We start from the raw sequence: 8,817 nt of genomic DNA, 5'->3' as shown, positions 1-8,817 counted from the left end.
TACAGTAAGCTAAGGTTACGTTATTCTTGGGCAAAGAACAAATTTTTCATAAATGTGGTGTAGCCTAAATGTACAGTGTTTATAAAGTCCACAGCAGCAGTCAGTAATGTCCCAGGCCTTCCCATTCACTCACTACCCACTCACTGACTCACCCAGAGCAACCTCCAGTCCTGCCTGCTCCATTCATGGTAAGCGCCTTATACAGGTGGACCATATTTTTATTTTTCCTACTGTATTTTGAACGGTATTTTTCTATGTTTAGATACACAAATACTTACCATTCTGTTGTGATTGCCTACAGTATTCAGTGCAGAAACATGCTGCCCAGGCTTGTGGCCTAGGAGAAACAGGTTAACCCGTATAGCCCAGGTGTGCAGTAGGCTACGCCATGGTAGGAACCCTACGATATTCAAACAATGAAACTGCCTGCGATGCAGTGTATTAGCTAGGAATTCCAGTATGATATAGAAAGGACTGGTGAGAGAGAACATCCTTGACTTGTTCATGATTTTACAGTAAAACATCTAGTTTTACACCAGTAAGTCTAACGTTAAATGTAGGGCTTTTTTGTGGCTCTTCCTCGTCAGGTTGAGGGAGTTCTTCTCTATTCCTAGTTTGCTGAGGATTTGGGGCTGTATTTTTTTTTTTTTTTATCATGAATGGGTATTGAATTTTGTCAAATGCTTTTTCTGCATTTATTGATGTGATCATATGACTTTTCTTTGTGAGCTTGTTGATGTGATGGATTACGTAAATTGACTTCAGAATGTGAGTCAGATTTGCATACTTGAAATAAATCTTAGTGTTGGACAAATCTGATATTATTGAATGATTTGTTAATATTTCATTGAGAATTTTTGCATCTTCAATTCTTTTAAACATGTTTATGTTCCATATACGGCACAGAATGTGGTCTATCATGGTGAATATTTCCAGTAAGCATGAGAAGAATGTGTATTCTACTGTTGTTGGATGAATTAGTTTATAAATGTCTATTGTGTCCTGTTGCTTGATGCTGCTGTTCAGTTCAGTTATATCCTTATTGGATCTGTCAGCTACTGATACCTTATGCTGAGGTCTCTAACTATAAGAATGGATATTTTAATTTGCCTTGCAATTCTACTAATTTTTGCCTTACATATTTTGACATTGTTATGTACATATATGTTAAGTACTATTCTATTTTCTTGGAGAATTGATCCCTTTATCACTACGTAATGTTCCTCTTTCTCCCTTATAATTTTCCTTGTTCTGAAGTCTGCTTTATCTATTTATTTATAGGTTGCCCCCACCTTTCTTTGATTAGTTTGTATGGTATGATGCATCCCAATACTTCTCTCATTTATTTACTTTTTAAAAGTTAAACATACTTATTGTGGTGAAATATAAACAATGTAAAAATGACCATCTTAACAATTTTTAAGTGTATAGTTCAGTGGCAGTCATATGGTTGTGCATCCATCACCACCATCCATGATGAGTTCATTTTGGACACCAATCCATACTAGAGCTCCTCAGAACTCTTTCATTCTGTAAAACTGAAATTCTATACCCATGAAACAAAAACTAATTATACTTTTCATCTCTGTGAATTTGACTACTCTAGGACATTTTTTTTTTTTTTTTTTACAGTACTTGTCTTTGTGTGACTGGCGTGCTAACAAAACTGTCACAAAAGACTCTGTAAAAACCAAAACCTTGCACGGAAGCCATTGTAACCTTACACAAAAAAACACTTCCGCAAGGAAATCTTCCCAGTAAAGCTACATGTTCAACCTTGGGTGGGCGTCACCTTTGTTACTGACCCTTGTAGCCAATGATAATCATTTCAAAACAATCATATAATCCTCCTCATTCTTCCTCCTTGCGTATGCAGTTTACTGTGGCACATGCATTCCCATTGCAATGCTCTATTCCTGAATAAATATCTTTTCCTTTTAGAGAGCCTGTTTCTGTTATTTAGGTTGACAGTTTTTAACTGCCTTTTAGTATGCTTTGTGATTTTTGGTTGAAAGCTGGACATGATTTATATGATAGTAGGACCTGAGGTAAATTGGATTTATAGTGTGAGGTTTTATGTTAATCTGACTAGGAGCTGGGCCGTGTTTAATGTTTCCTATAGCTGTAGGTGCCAGAAACTTTAGTTTCCTCTAGTTTCAGGTGTTTTTTGTTTGCTTGTTTGTTTGTTTTGTTTTCTCTTGTATTGTTTTGGGTTTCCCTAAGAATTCTATCTTTTTTCTTTTTTTTTTTTTTTGAGATGGAGTTTTGCTCTCGTTGCCCAGGCTGGAGTGCAGTGGCGCCATCTTGGCTTACTGCAACCTCCGTCTCCCAGGGTCAAGCAGTTCTCCTGCCTCAGCTTCCTGAGTAGCTGGGATTACAGGTGCCCACCAACACATCTGCCTAACTTTTGTATTTTTCGGAGAGACAGGGTTTCACCATGTTGGTCAGGCTGGTCTTGAATGCCTGACCTCAAGTGATCCACCTGCCTCAGCCTCCCAAAGTGCTGGGGTTACAGGCGTGAGCCATTGTGCCTAGAGGAGAACTCTGTCTTAAATAACTCTTTCAGTTATAGTCTACTTTTATTATACTGGAGCCTGTTGATGTGGGGTGAATGTCCCCCCACCAAATTCCTGTTCACCTGGAAACTCAGAATATGAGTCTATATGGAAATAGGGTTTTTGCAGATGGAAGTAGTTAAATTAAGATGAGGTCTTGCTGGATTAGAGCAGTCCTTAAATCCAATGACATGGTCTTATAAAAAGAGGGGAGGATACATAGAGACAAAGACACAGAGGTGAAGGAATTCAGAGCATTTCACCCCAAAATGTGTCATTCTGATGCAGGGATTATTTTGCATTAAAGGCACTTAAATATCAGTTTAAGAGGTTACTCTGGCCCTCCTTCCCCCCCCCCCCTCCAAAAGCAGAAGATAAAACCCTCTTGGAAGGCAAAACCCTCCTGGAAGGTAAAATCCTCCTGGAAGGAAGATAAAACCTTCCCTATGGAAGTTGTCTTCCCTATACCAGGAGGAAAGTAACGTTCTTATCATCAAGGACAAAAAGTAGAAGCTGGGAGAAAACTACACAAACAAACTTTGTTAACTTGACCTTTGTCTTCCTAGCCACTTTTCTACCCCAATAACCACCCTAGCACAAACCCCTTTGCCTCATCATATTTTCAGTTTTACTATTCTTTGCCCAACTCAGTATATAAATGTTTACCTCTGATTACTTTTTTTGAAAGGTCTTCATGTCTGCTGTCCCCCAAAACTCATATATTGGAAACATAATTCCCAGTGCAACAGTGTTGGGAGGTGTTTAGGTCATGAGAACTCCACTCTTGTGAATGAATTAATGATGCTATAAAAAGCATTACCCACTCCACTTTTCTACCGCATGAGGACTCAGCGTTCATCCCCTCGGGAAGACGCACCACTCAAAATGCCCTCTTGAACCCAGAGTCTGGATCCTTACCAGACAATGAACCTGCCGGTGCCATGATCTTGAACTTCCCAGGCTCCAGAACTGTGAAAAATAAATTTCTATTCTTTATAAATTACCTGGTCTGTGATATTCTGTTATAATAGCACAAAATGGACTAAGACAATTTTCTTATGAAGGCTCCCATGACACATAAAGCTTATATTAAATACATTTGTATACTTCTGTTCGTCTGTCTACGTCCGTTTAATTCTCAGGACGTATTAGGGCTTCCCATTGAAAGCCCTAATAAGGTAGACGTCAAATTTTGTCTCCCCTCCAGAGAGAAGGCCATGTGATGGTAGAGGCAGAGGTTGGAATGAAGCAGCTCCAAGCCAAAGAATGCTGAGAATTGCCAGCAACCACAAGAAACTAGGAGGCAAGGAAGGCTCCTTCCCAGCACCTTCAGAAGGGACATAGCCCTGACAACTTCCAGGCTCCAGAACTGTGAGATAATACATCTCTGTTGGTTCAGCCACCCAGTGTGTGGTATTTTATGGCAGCCCTAGCAAACTAATACCATAAGGTACTAGGGAGGAGAGGCATTGTGTAATCTTACAATTAAATCTCAGTGGGTCGAGTGCCTGCTGTAGCCTTTCTCTTTTTCTCCCCCGATGGAGACTGGAAGGCTAGAAGGGGGCTGAAGTTATCTCACTGCCCTTCCCCTAGGGCAGATAAGGCCCTGGTAAGGCAGTGTCCTTTGATGAGAACACTTAAGGAGAACAGAATGCTCTGGGCTTTCAAAATGGTTACTTTTCCACTGGGGATGGTTTTAAATGGTTACTTTTCCTCTCCTCTTGCCTGAAGCCTGGGGATTTTTCTCCTGTCTTCACAGTGAGAAACTGGTGACCTTCCTGGAGGTAACCCCAGGAAAATATGGAGCTTCCCTACTACAGGGACCCCAGGAGTTTATAACACTTAAATTAGTCCAAACACTCAGGTTCCAGCAATTCATCAGCTACCATGTAAGTGCTCCTACAAGTTGCCAGCTCCAGGGCGGCTTCTGCTCCTGGAAGGTAAGTTGTGGTTCTCTGTATTCCTCTGTCTCTTCTATTTTTAGGGTGGGTGCTTTGACTGCCATTCTCTGCAGCATCTAAGAAAAGTTGTTGCTTTTCAGTTTGTTCAGCTTTTTTCCTTGTAAAGATGGTACTAATGACTTCCAGGCTCTTTACTGTTGGAGCTGTCTTATGGTGATTTTTTTTTTGTCATCCAGAAGTATTTGTGGTTTTATACTGGGATTCTATCTCCCTACTAATTCTTTTTCTCCTTCGCAAGGTATTTTGTTTTCTTTGCTAAAGACTGTAGGGAAATATTTGAGTAACAAAAGAAAGACACAGGAAAGTTACAGAGGCCCAGAATCATAAAAACTCAGAGTAATGGCTTTCAGGTCTATGATTCTGACTTCCCTTTTAGAAATTACTGGAAGCCTCAGTAACTTCTGTACCTTACCTTCCTGGCTGCTGGTCAATCCTCTTATACGGGCACTGCACATTTCTTATCTTGTCAGTCTCAAAAGTTGTTTCCTGTATGTTTCTTTGTCTTGAACTTACTTTGTAAGCAATTTGAGGTCCAAGGCTCAGGCTTCCCTGACCTTGACAGCTTCCTGGAGTCTTGTACAAAGCCAGTTTGTGATTAAGTTTCTGGGACGATGGGCCATTGGTTGAATTATATTCTTTCCTCCGTTGGTTTGGTGTAGAATAAGTCATATATATTGCTAAATTGCCTCTTGCCAGGACCTAAGCCCAGGCATGTACTGGTGGGTCTACTCTGTGATCCAGGCTCTGATAGGGACAGGCAACCCTGAGGGAGAGCTTTTCTGAGTCTGACATCTATGTCAAATGTATGTCCAAACCCCTATTTCTCTTTAAAAACACTTCATATATCTGTCTCACCAAACCAATGCCTGTGCATTGTAGATAACTTGGGAAATACAGGTAAGTGTATAAAGACAAAAATGAAAATGATCTATGAAACCGTAGTCACTATTTTGATGCAATTCTTCTGGACTTTTGCATTGCTAATACTCAGAGAGAAGGATGAAGGGTTGTTTAGCAATCAACAAAAATCAAGGATTACTATTGCTGTGATTGTTTTCTGTGCATACAAAAAAATTAGTGTAGTGCTTTAGGAATGTGGCTGGGCAGGAACATGACTTTCGAAATCAAATGCATCTGAGTTCAAACCCCAAGTCTGTCACTCACTGGATGACCTTGGGCAAGCTGCTTCTCTATGTTTCAATTTCCTCATCTGAAAAATGGGCCTGCTCTCACCTACCTCATAGGGTTGTTGGGAATAACTAATGATTTTATGTGTGTAAAGCAACTTTGTTTTTTATTTTTTATTTTTATTTTTATTTTATTGAGACAGGGTTTCACTCTGTTGCCCAGGCTGGAGTGCAGTGGTGCAATCACAGCTCACTGCAGCCTTGACCTCTCTGGGCTCAGGCGATCCTCCTGTCTCTGCCTCCTGAGTAGCTGGGACTATACACGTGCACCACCATGCCCAGCTAATTTTTAATTTTTTTTTCTAGAGACGGGGTTTCACCATGTTGCCCAGGCTGGTCTCCAACTCCTGGGCTGAAGCGATCCACCTGCCTTGGCCTCCCAAAGTGCTGGGATTACAGGAGTGAGCCAGATGCCTGGCCTGTTTGAAGCCCTTAAACCACAACACTGGCAACAAAGTATTTGATAAATGGAGCAGTTGGAGGAGAAAAAGTGTGAGGAGGAGGAAGAAAAGCGGGAACCAAAACTATGGCGATTTCCATTTTTGGAACTGCTGTGACCTCGCACAGCACACTGTGCTTCTCATTGTATATCCAGTGGGAGAGTTCCTGCTGCTTGAAATGTGATTTATGACAGTTATAAACCAAGATTTCAGTGTGTCTTCATGGAAGAACGCCTGCTAATAAAGATAGAAGGAATGATAGAATTAGATTACAACTATTTTGTAAAGACCCTCGTTATCACTGATTCAGTCAATAAGGTCGATGGGTGCTAAGGCCATTGGGTGAGAGGTCCTTGGGTATTGGATATTTACACATTACCAAACTATCATTTTGCAGATTATGTGTTAATTACAGTGGAGAGATCTTTTGGACATCACCTTAACTAAATGATCAAAATGAGGTTTATAAAATAAAAGACAAACATTGCACGTTCTCACTTACTTGTAGAATCTAAAAATCGAAACAACTGAACTCATGGAGGTAGACAGTTAGGATGGTTACCAGAGTTTGGGAAGAGGAGTGGTGGTGGTTGCAGGAGTGGGGGGCGCTGTCAGAGGGAGGTAGGAATGGTTACTGGGTACAAAAAAAACCAGAAAGAATGAATAAGACCTACTATTTGATAGCACAACAGGGTGACTATAGTCAATAATAACTTAACTGAACATTTAAAAATAACTAAAAGAGTATAATTGGATTGTTTGTAACAGAGAGGATAAATGCTTGAGGGGAATGGATACCCCATTCTCCATGATTTTACAATTGCATGTCTGTATTAAAACATCTCATATATTCCATAAATATATACGCCTACTTTGTACCCATAAATAGTTTTAAAAAAAATTTTAAAGTTAGGTTTACAAATAATGAGACTAACATTACATGCCTGCTGATGTGATAACAGTAGTACTCTCTTATGTGTGGTTTCACTATCCTGAGTTTTAGCCACAGCCTGAAAATATTCAATTTAAAACTTCACAAACAATTCAAAAGTTTTATTTATTTATTACAACTTAAACAAATTTTATTTACTTGATTGAGACCTTATTGTATGCAAAATGTTTTTCGTGGTTGAGCTTAGCTTTGTTCACACTGACTTGAGGGAGTCTGGTTTTCTCTGCTCAAGGTTGTTCAACTGCTGCCGTTGCCCTTGGTTTGTTTTCTTTCAGGATCAAGGTGGGTACTTTCATATAATATCTTATTTTTCATTCCTTCTCTGGCAATTCTTCCCTGGATTCTTTGCTTTGCATAATTGTATCTACAGTGAAACCAGCATCCCAAAGTCACTAAGATAAATCCTCCTACTCCAACATCACCTGATCTTCTAATTCTACTAGTTAACAACAATAAAAAAGAAAAAAAAGTCCAAAGCCAGCCACAACAGATCGTAATGAACCATACAATATTGAATCCCGGGCACAGGGAATATTTTCAACACCGAAAATGCCTAGGAGCTTAAAGAGCTTCCCCTTCGCGGGCTCGCCGGGCTCCGGCGCCGCGGCCATGGGGACGACTCCGCGCCTCCACCCGCCCAGCACCGCCTGCGCCGCGGGAGAGGAAGACCGGCCAGCCGCGCCCCTCTCCGTCCCCAAAAATTCACTAGTTTTAAATCACGCGCTGTTCTGAGCAGCGCAATGAAATCTCTGGCTGCCCCACTCCATCCTGCTCAGGATGTGAATCACCCCTTTGTCCCGCGTATCCATGCTGGAGACACCACCAGCCGTTAGTCACTAGCCCGTTCAGCCGTCTAGCTTATCACATCGACTGTCAAGGAATTGCAGTGCCTGTGTTCTAGGAACCCTTATTTTACTAAATAATGGCCCCAAAGCACAAGCGTAGTGAAGCCGGTAATTCAGATATGCCAAAGAGAAGCCCTCAAGTGCCTCTTGTAAGGGAAAAGGCAAAAGTTCCCAACTTAAGAAACAAAATCATTTGCTGAGATTGCCAAAATCTATGGTCAGAATAAAATTTCTAACTGTGAAATTGTAAAGAAAGGAAAAGAATGTGTGCTGGTTTTGCTGTTGTACCTCAAACTGCAAAAGTTATGACCACAGTGCGTGATAAGTGCTCAGTTAAGACGAAAAAGGCATTACATTCGTGGGTGGAAGACCTGAACAGAAACTTCTTGTGATTGGCGACAGTCAGGCTTGGTACTCTCTGCAGTTTCAGGCATCCACAGGGGATCTTAGAACCGAAAAAAAAAAAGAAAAAAGTTTTCATTTGAATTACATCATGAGGCAGTAATTAGGCAAATAGAGATTGCAGAATAGTCCATTAGGCTCTGCAAGAATGTCAATGACATGAAAGACAAAAAAAGGTGGGAAGACAGCTCTAGATGAAAAGGTATTAAACAGTCAAATACAATGTGTGAACCCTGATTAGATGCAAGACAAAGATTTTTTTAAAATACAGATTATTAGATAATATTGTATCCACGTTAAACGTTAAATTTCTTCATTGTGACCATGGTATTGGGTTATGTAAGAGAATGTTCTTCTTTTAGGAGCTGCAGGTGAAGTATTTAGGGGTGAAGTGAGCATATGTCTGCAACTTACTCCAAATGCTTCAGCAAAAAAAAAAAAAATATATATATATATTTATATATATATTATATAT

General features: G+C 40.3%; 1 long non-coding RNA gene and 1 pseudogene across 1 annotated transcript; one reads left to right on the top strand and one right to left on the bottom strand.

Annotated features, from left to right (window-relative positions):
• Positions 1-4,122: 4,122 nt before the first annotated feature.
• LOC123567979 (uncharacterized) lies at positions 4,123-6,407 on the top strand. The gene is made up of 2 exons (XR_006691181.2): positions 4,123-4,495; positions 6,010-6,407. It is a non-coding gene; the product is annotated as an uncharacterized lncRNA (long non-coding RNA).
• An 846-nt stretch (positions 6,408-7,253) lies between these two features.
• LOC102122147 (cytochrome c oxidase assembly protein COX20, mitochondrial pseudogene) lies at positions 7,254-8,449 on the bottom strand (annotated as a pseudogene).
• Positions 8,450-8,817: the final 368 nt, after the last annotated feature.

This window comes from Macaca fascicularis, chromosome 12, assembly GCF_037993035.2.
Source record: "Macaca fascicularis isolate 582-1 chromosome 12, T2T-MFA8v1.1".
In the NCBI taxonomy this organism is placed as follows: domain Eukaryota; kingdom Metazoa; phylum Chordata; class Mammalia; order Primates; family Cercopithecidae; genus Macaca; species Macaca fascicularis.
This window is presented reverse-complemented; position numbering and strand designations above follow the sequence as displayed.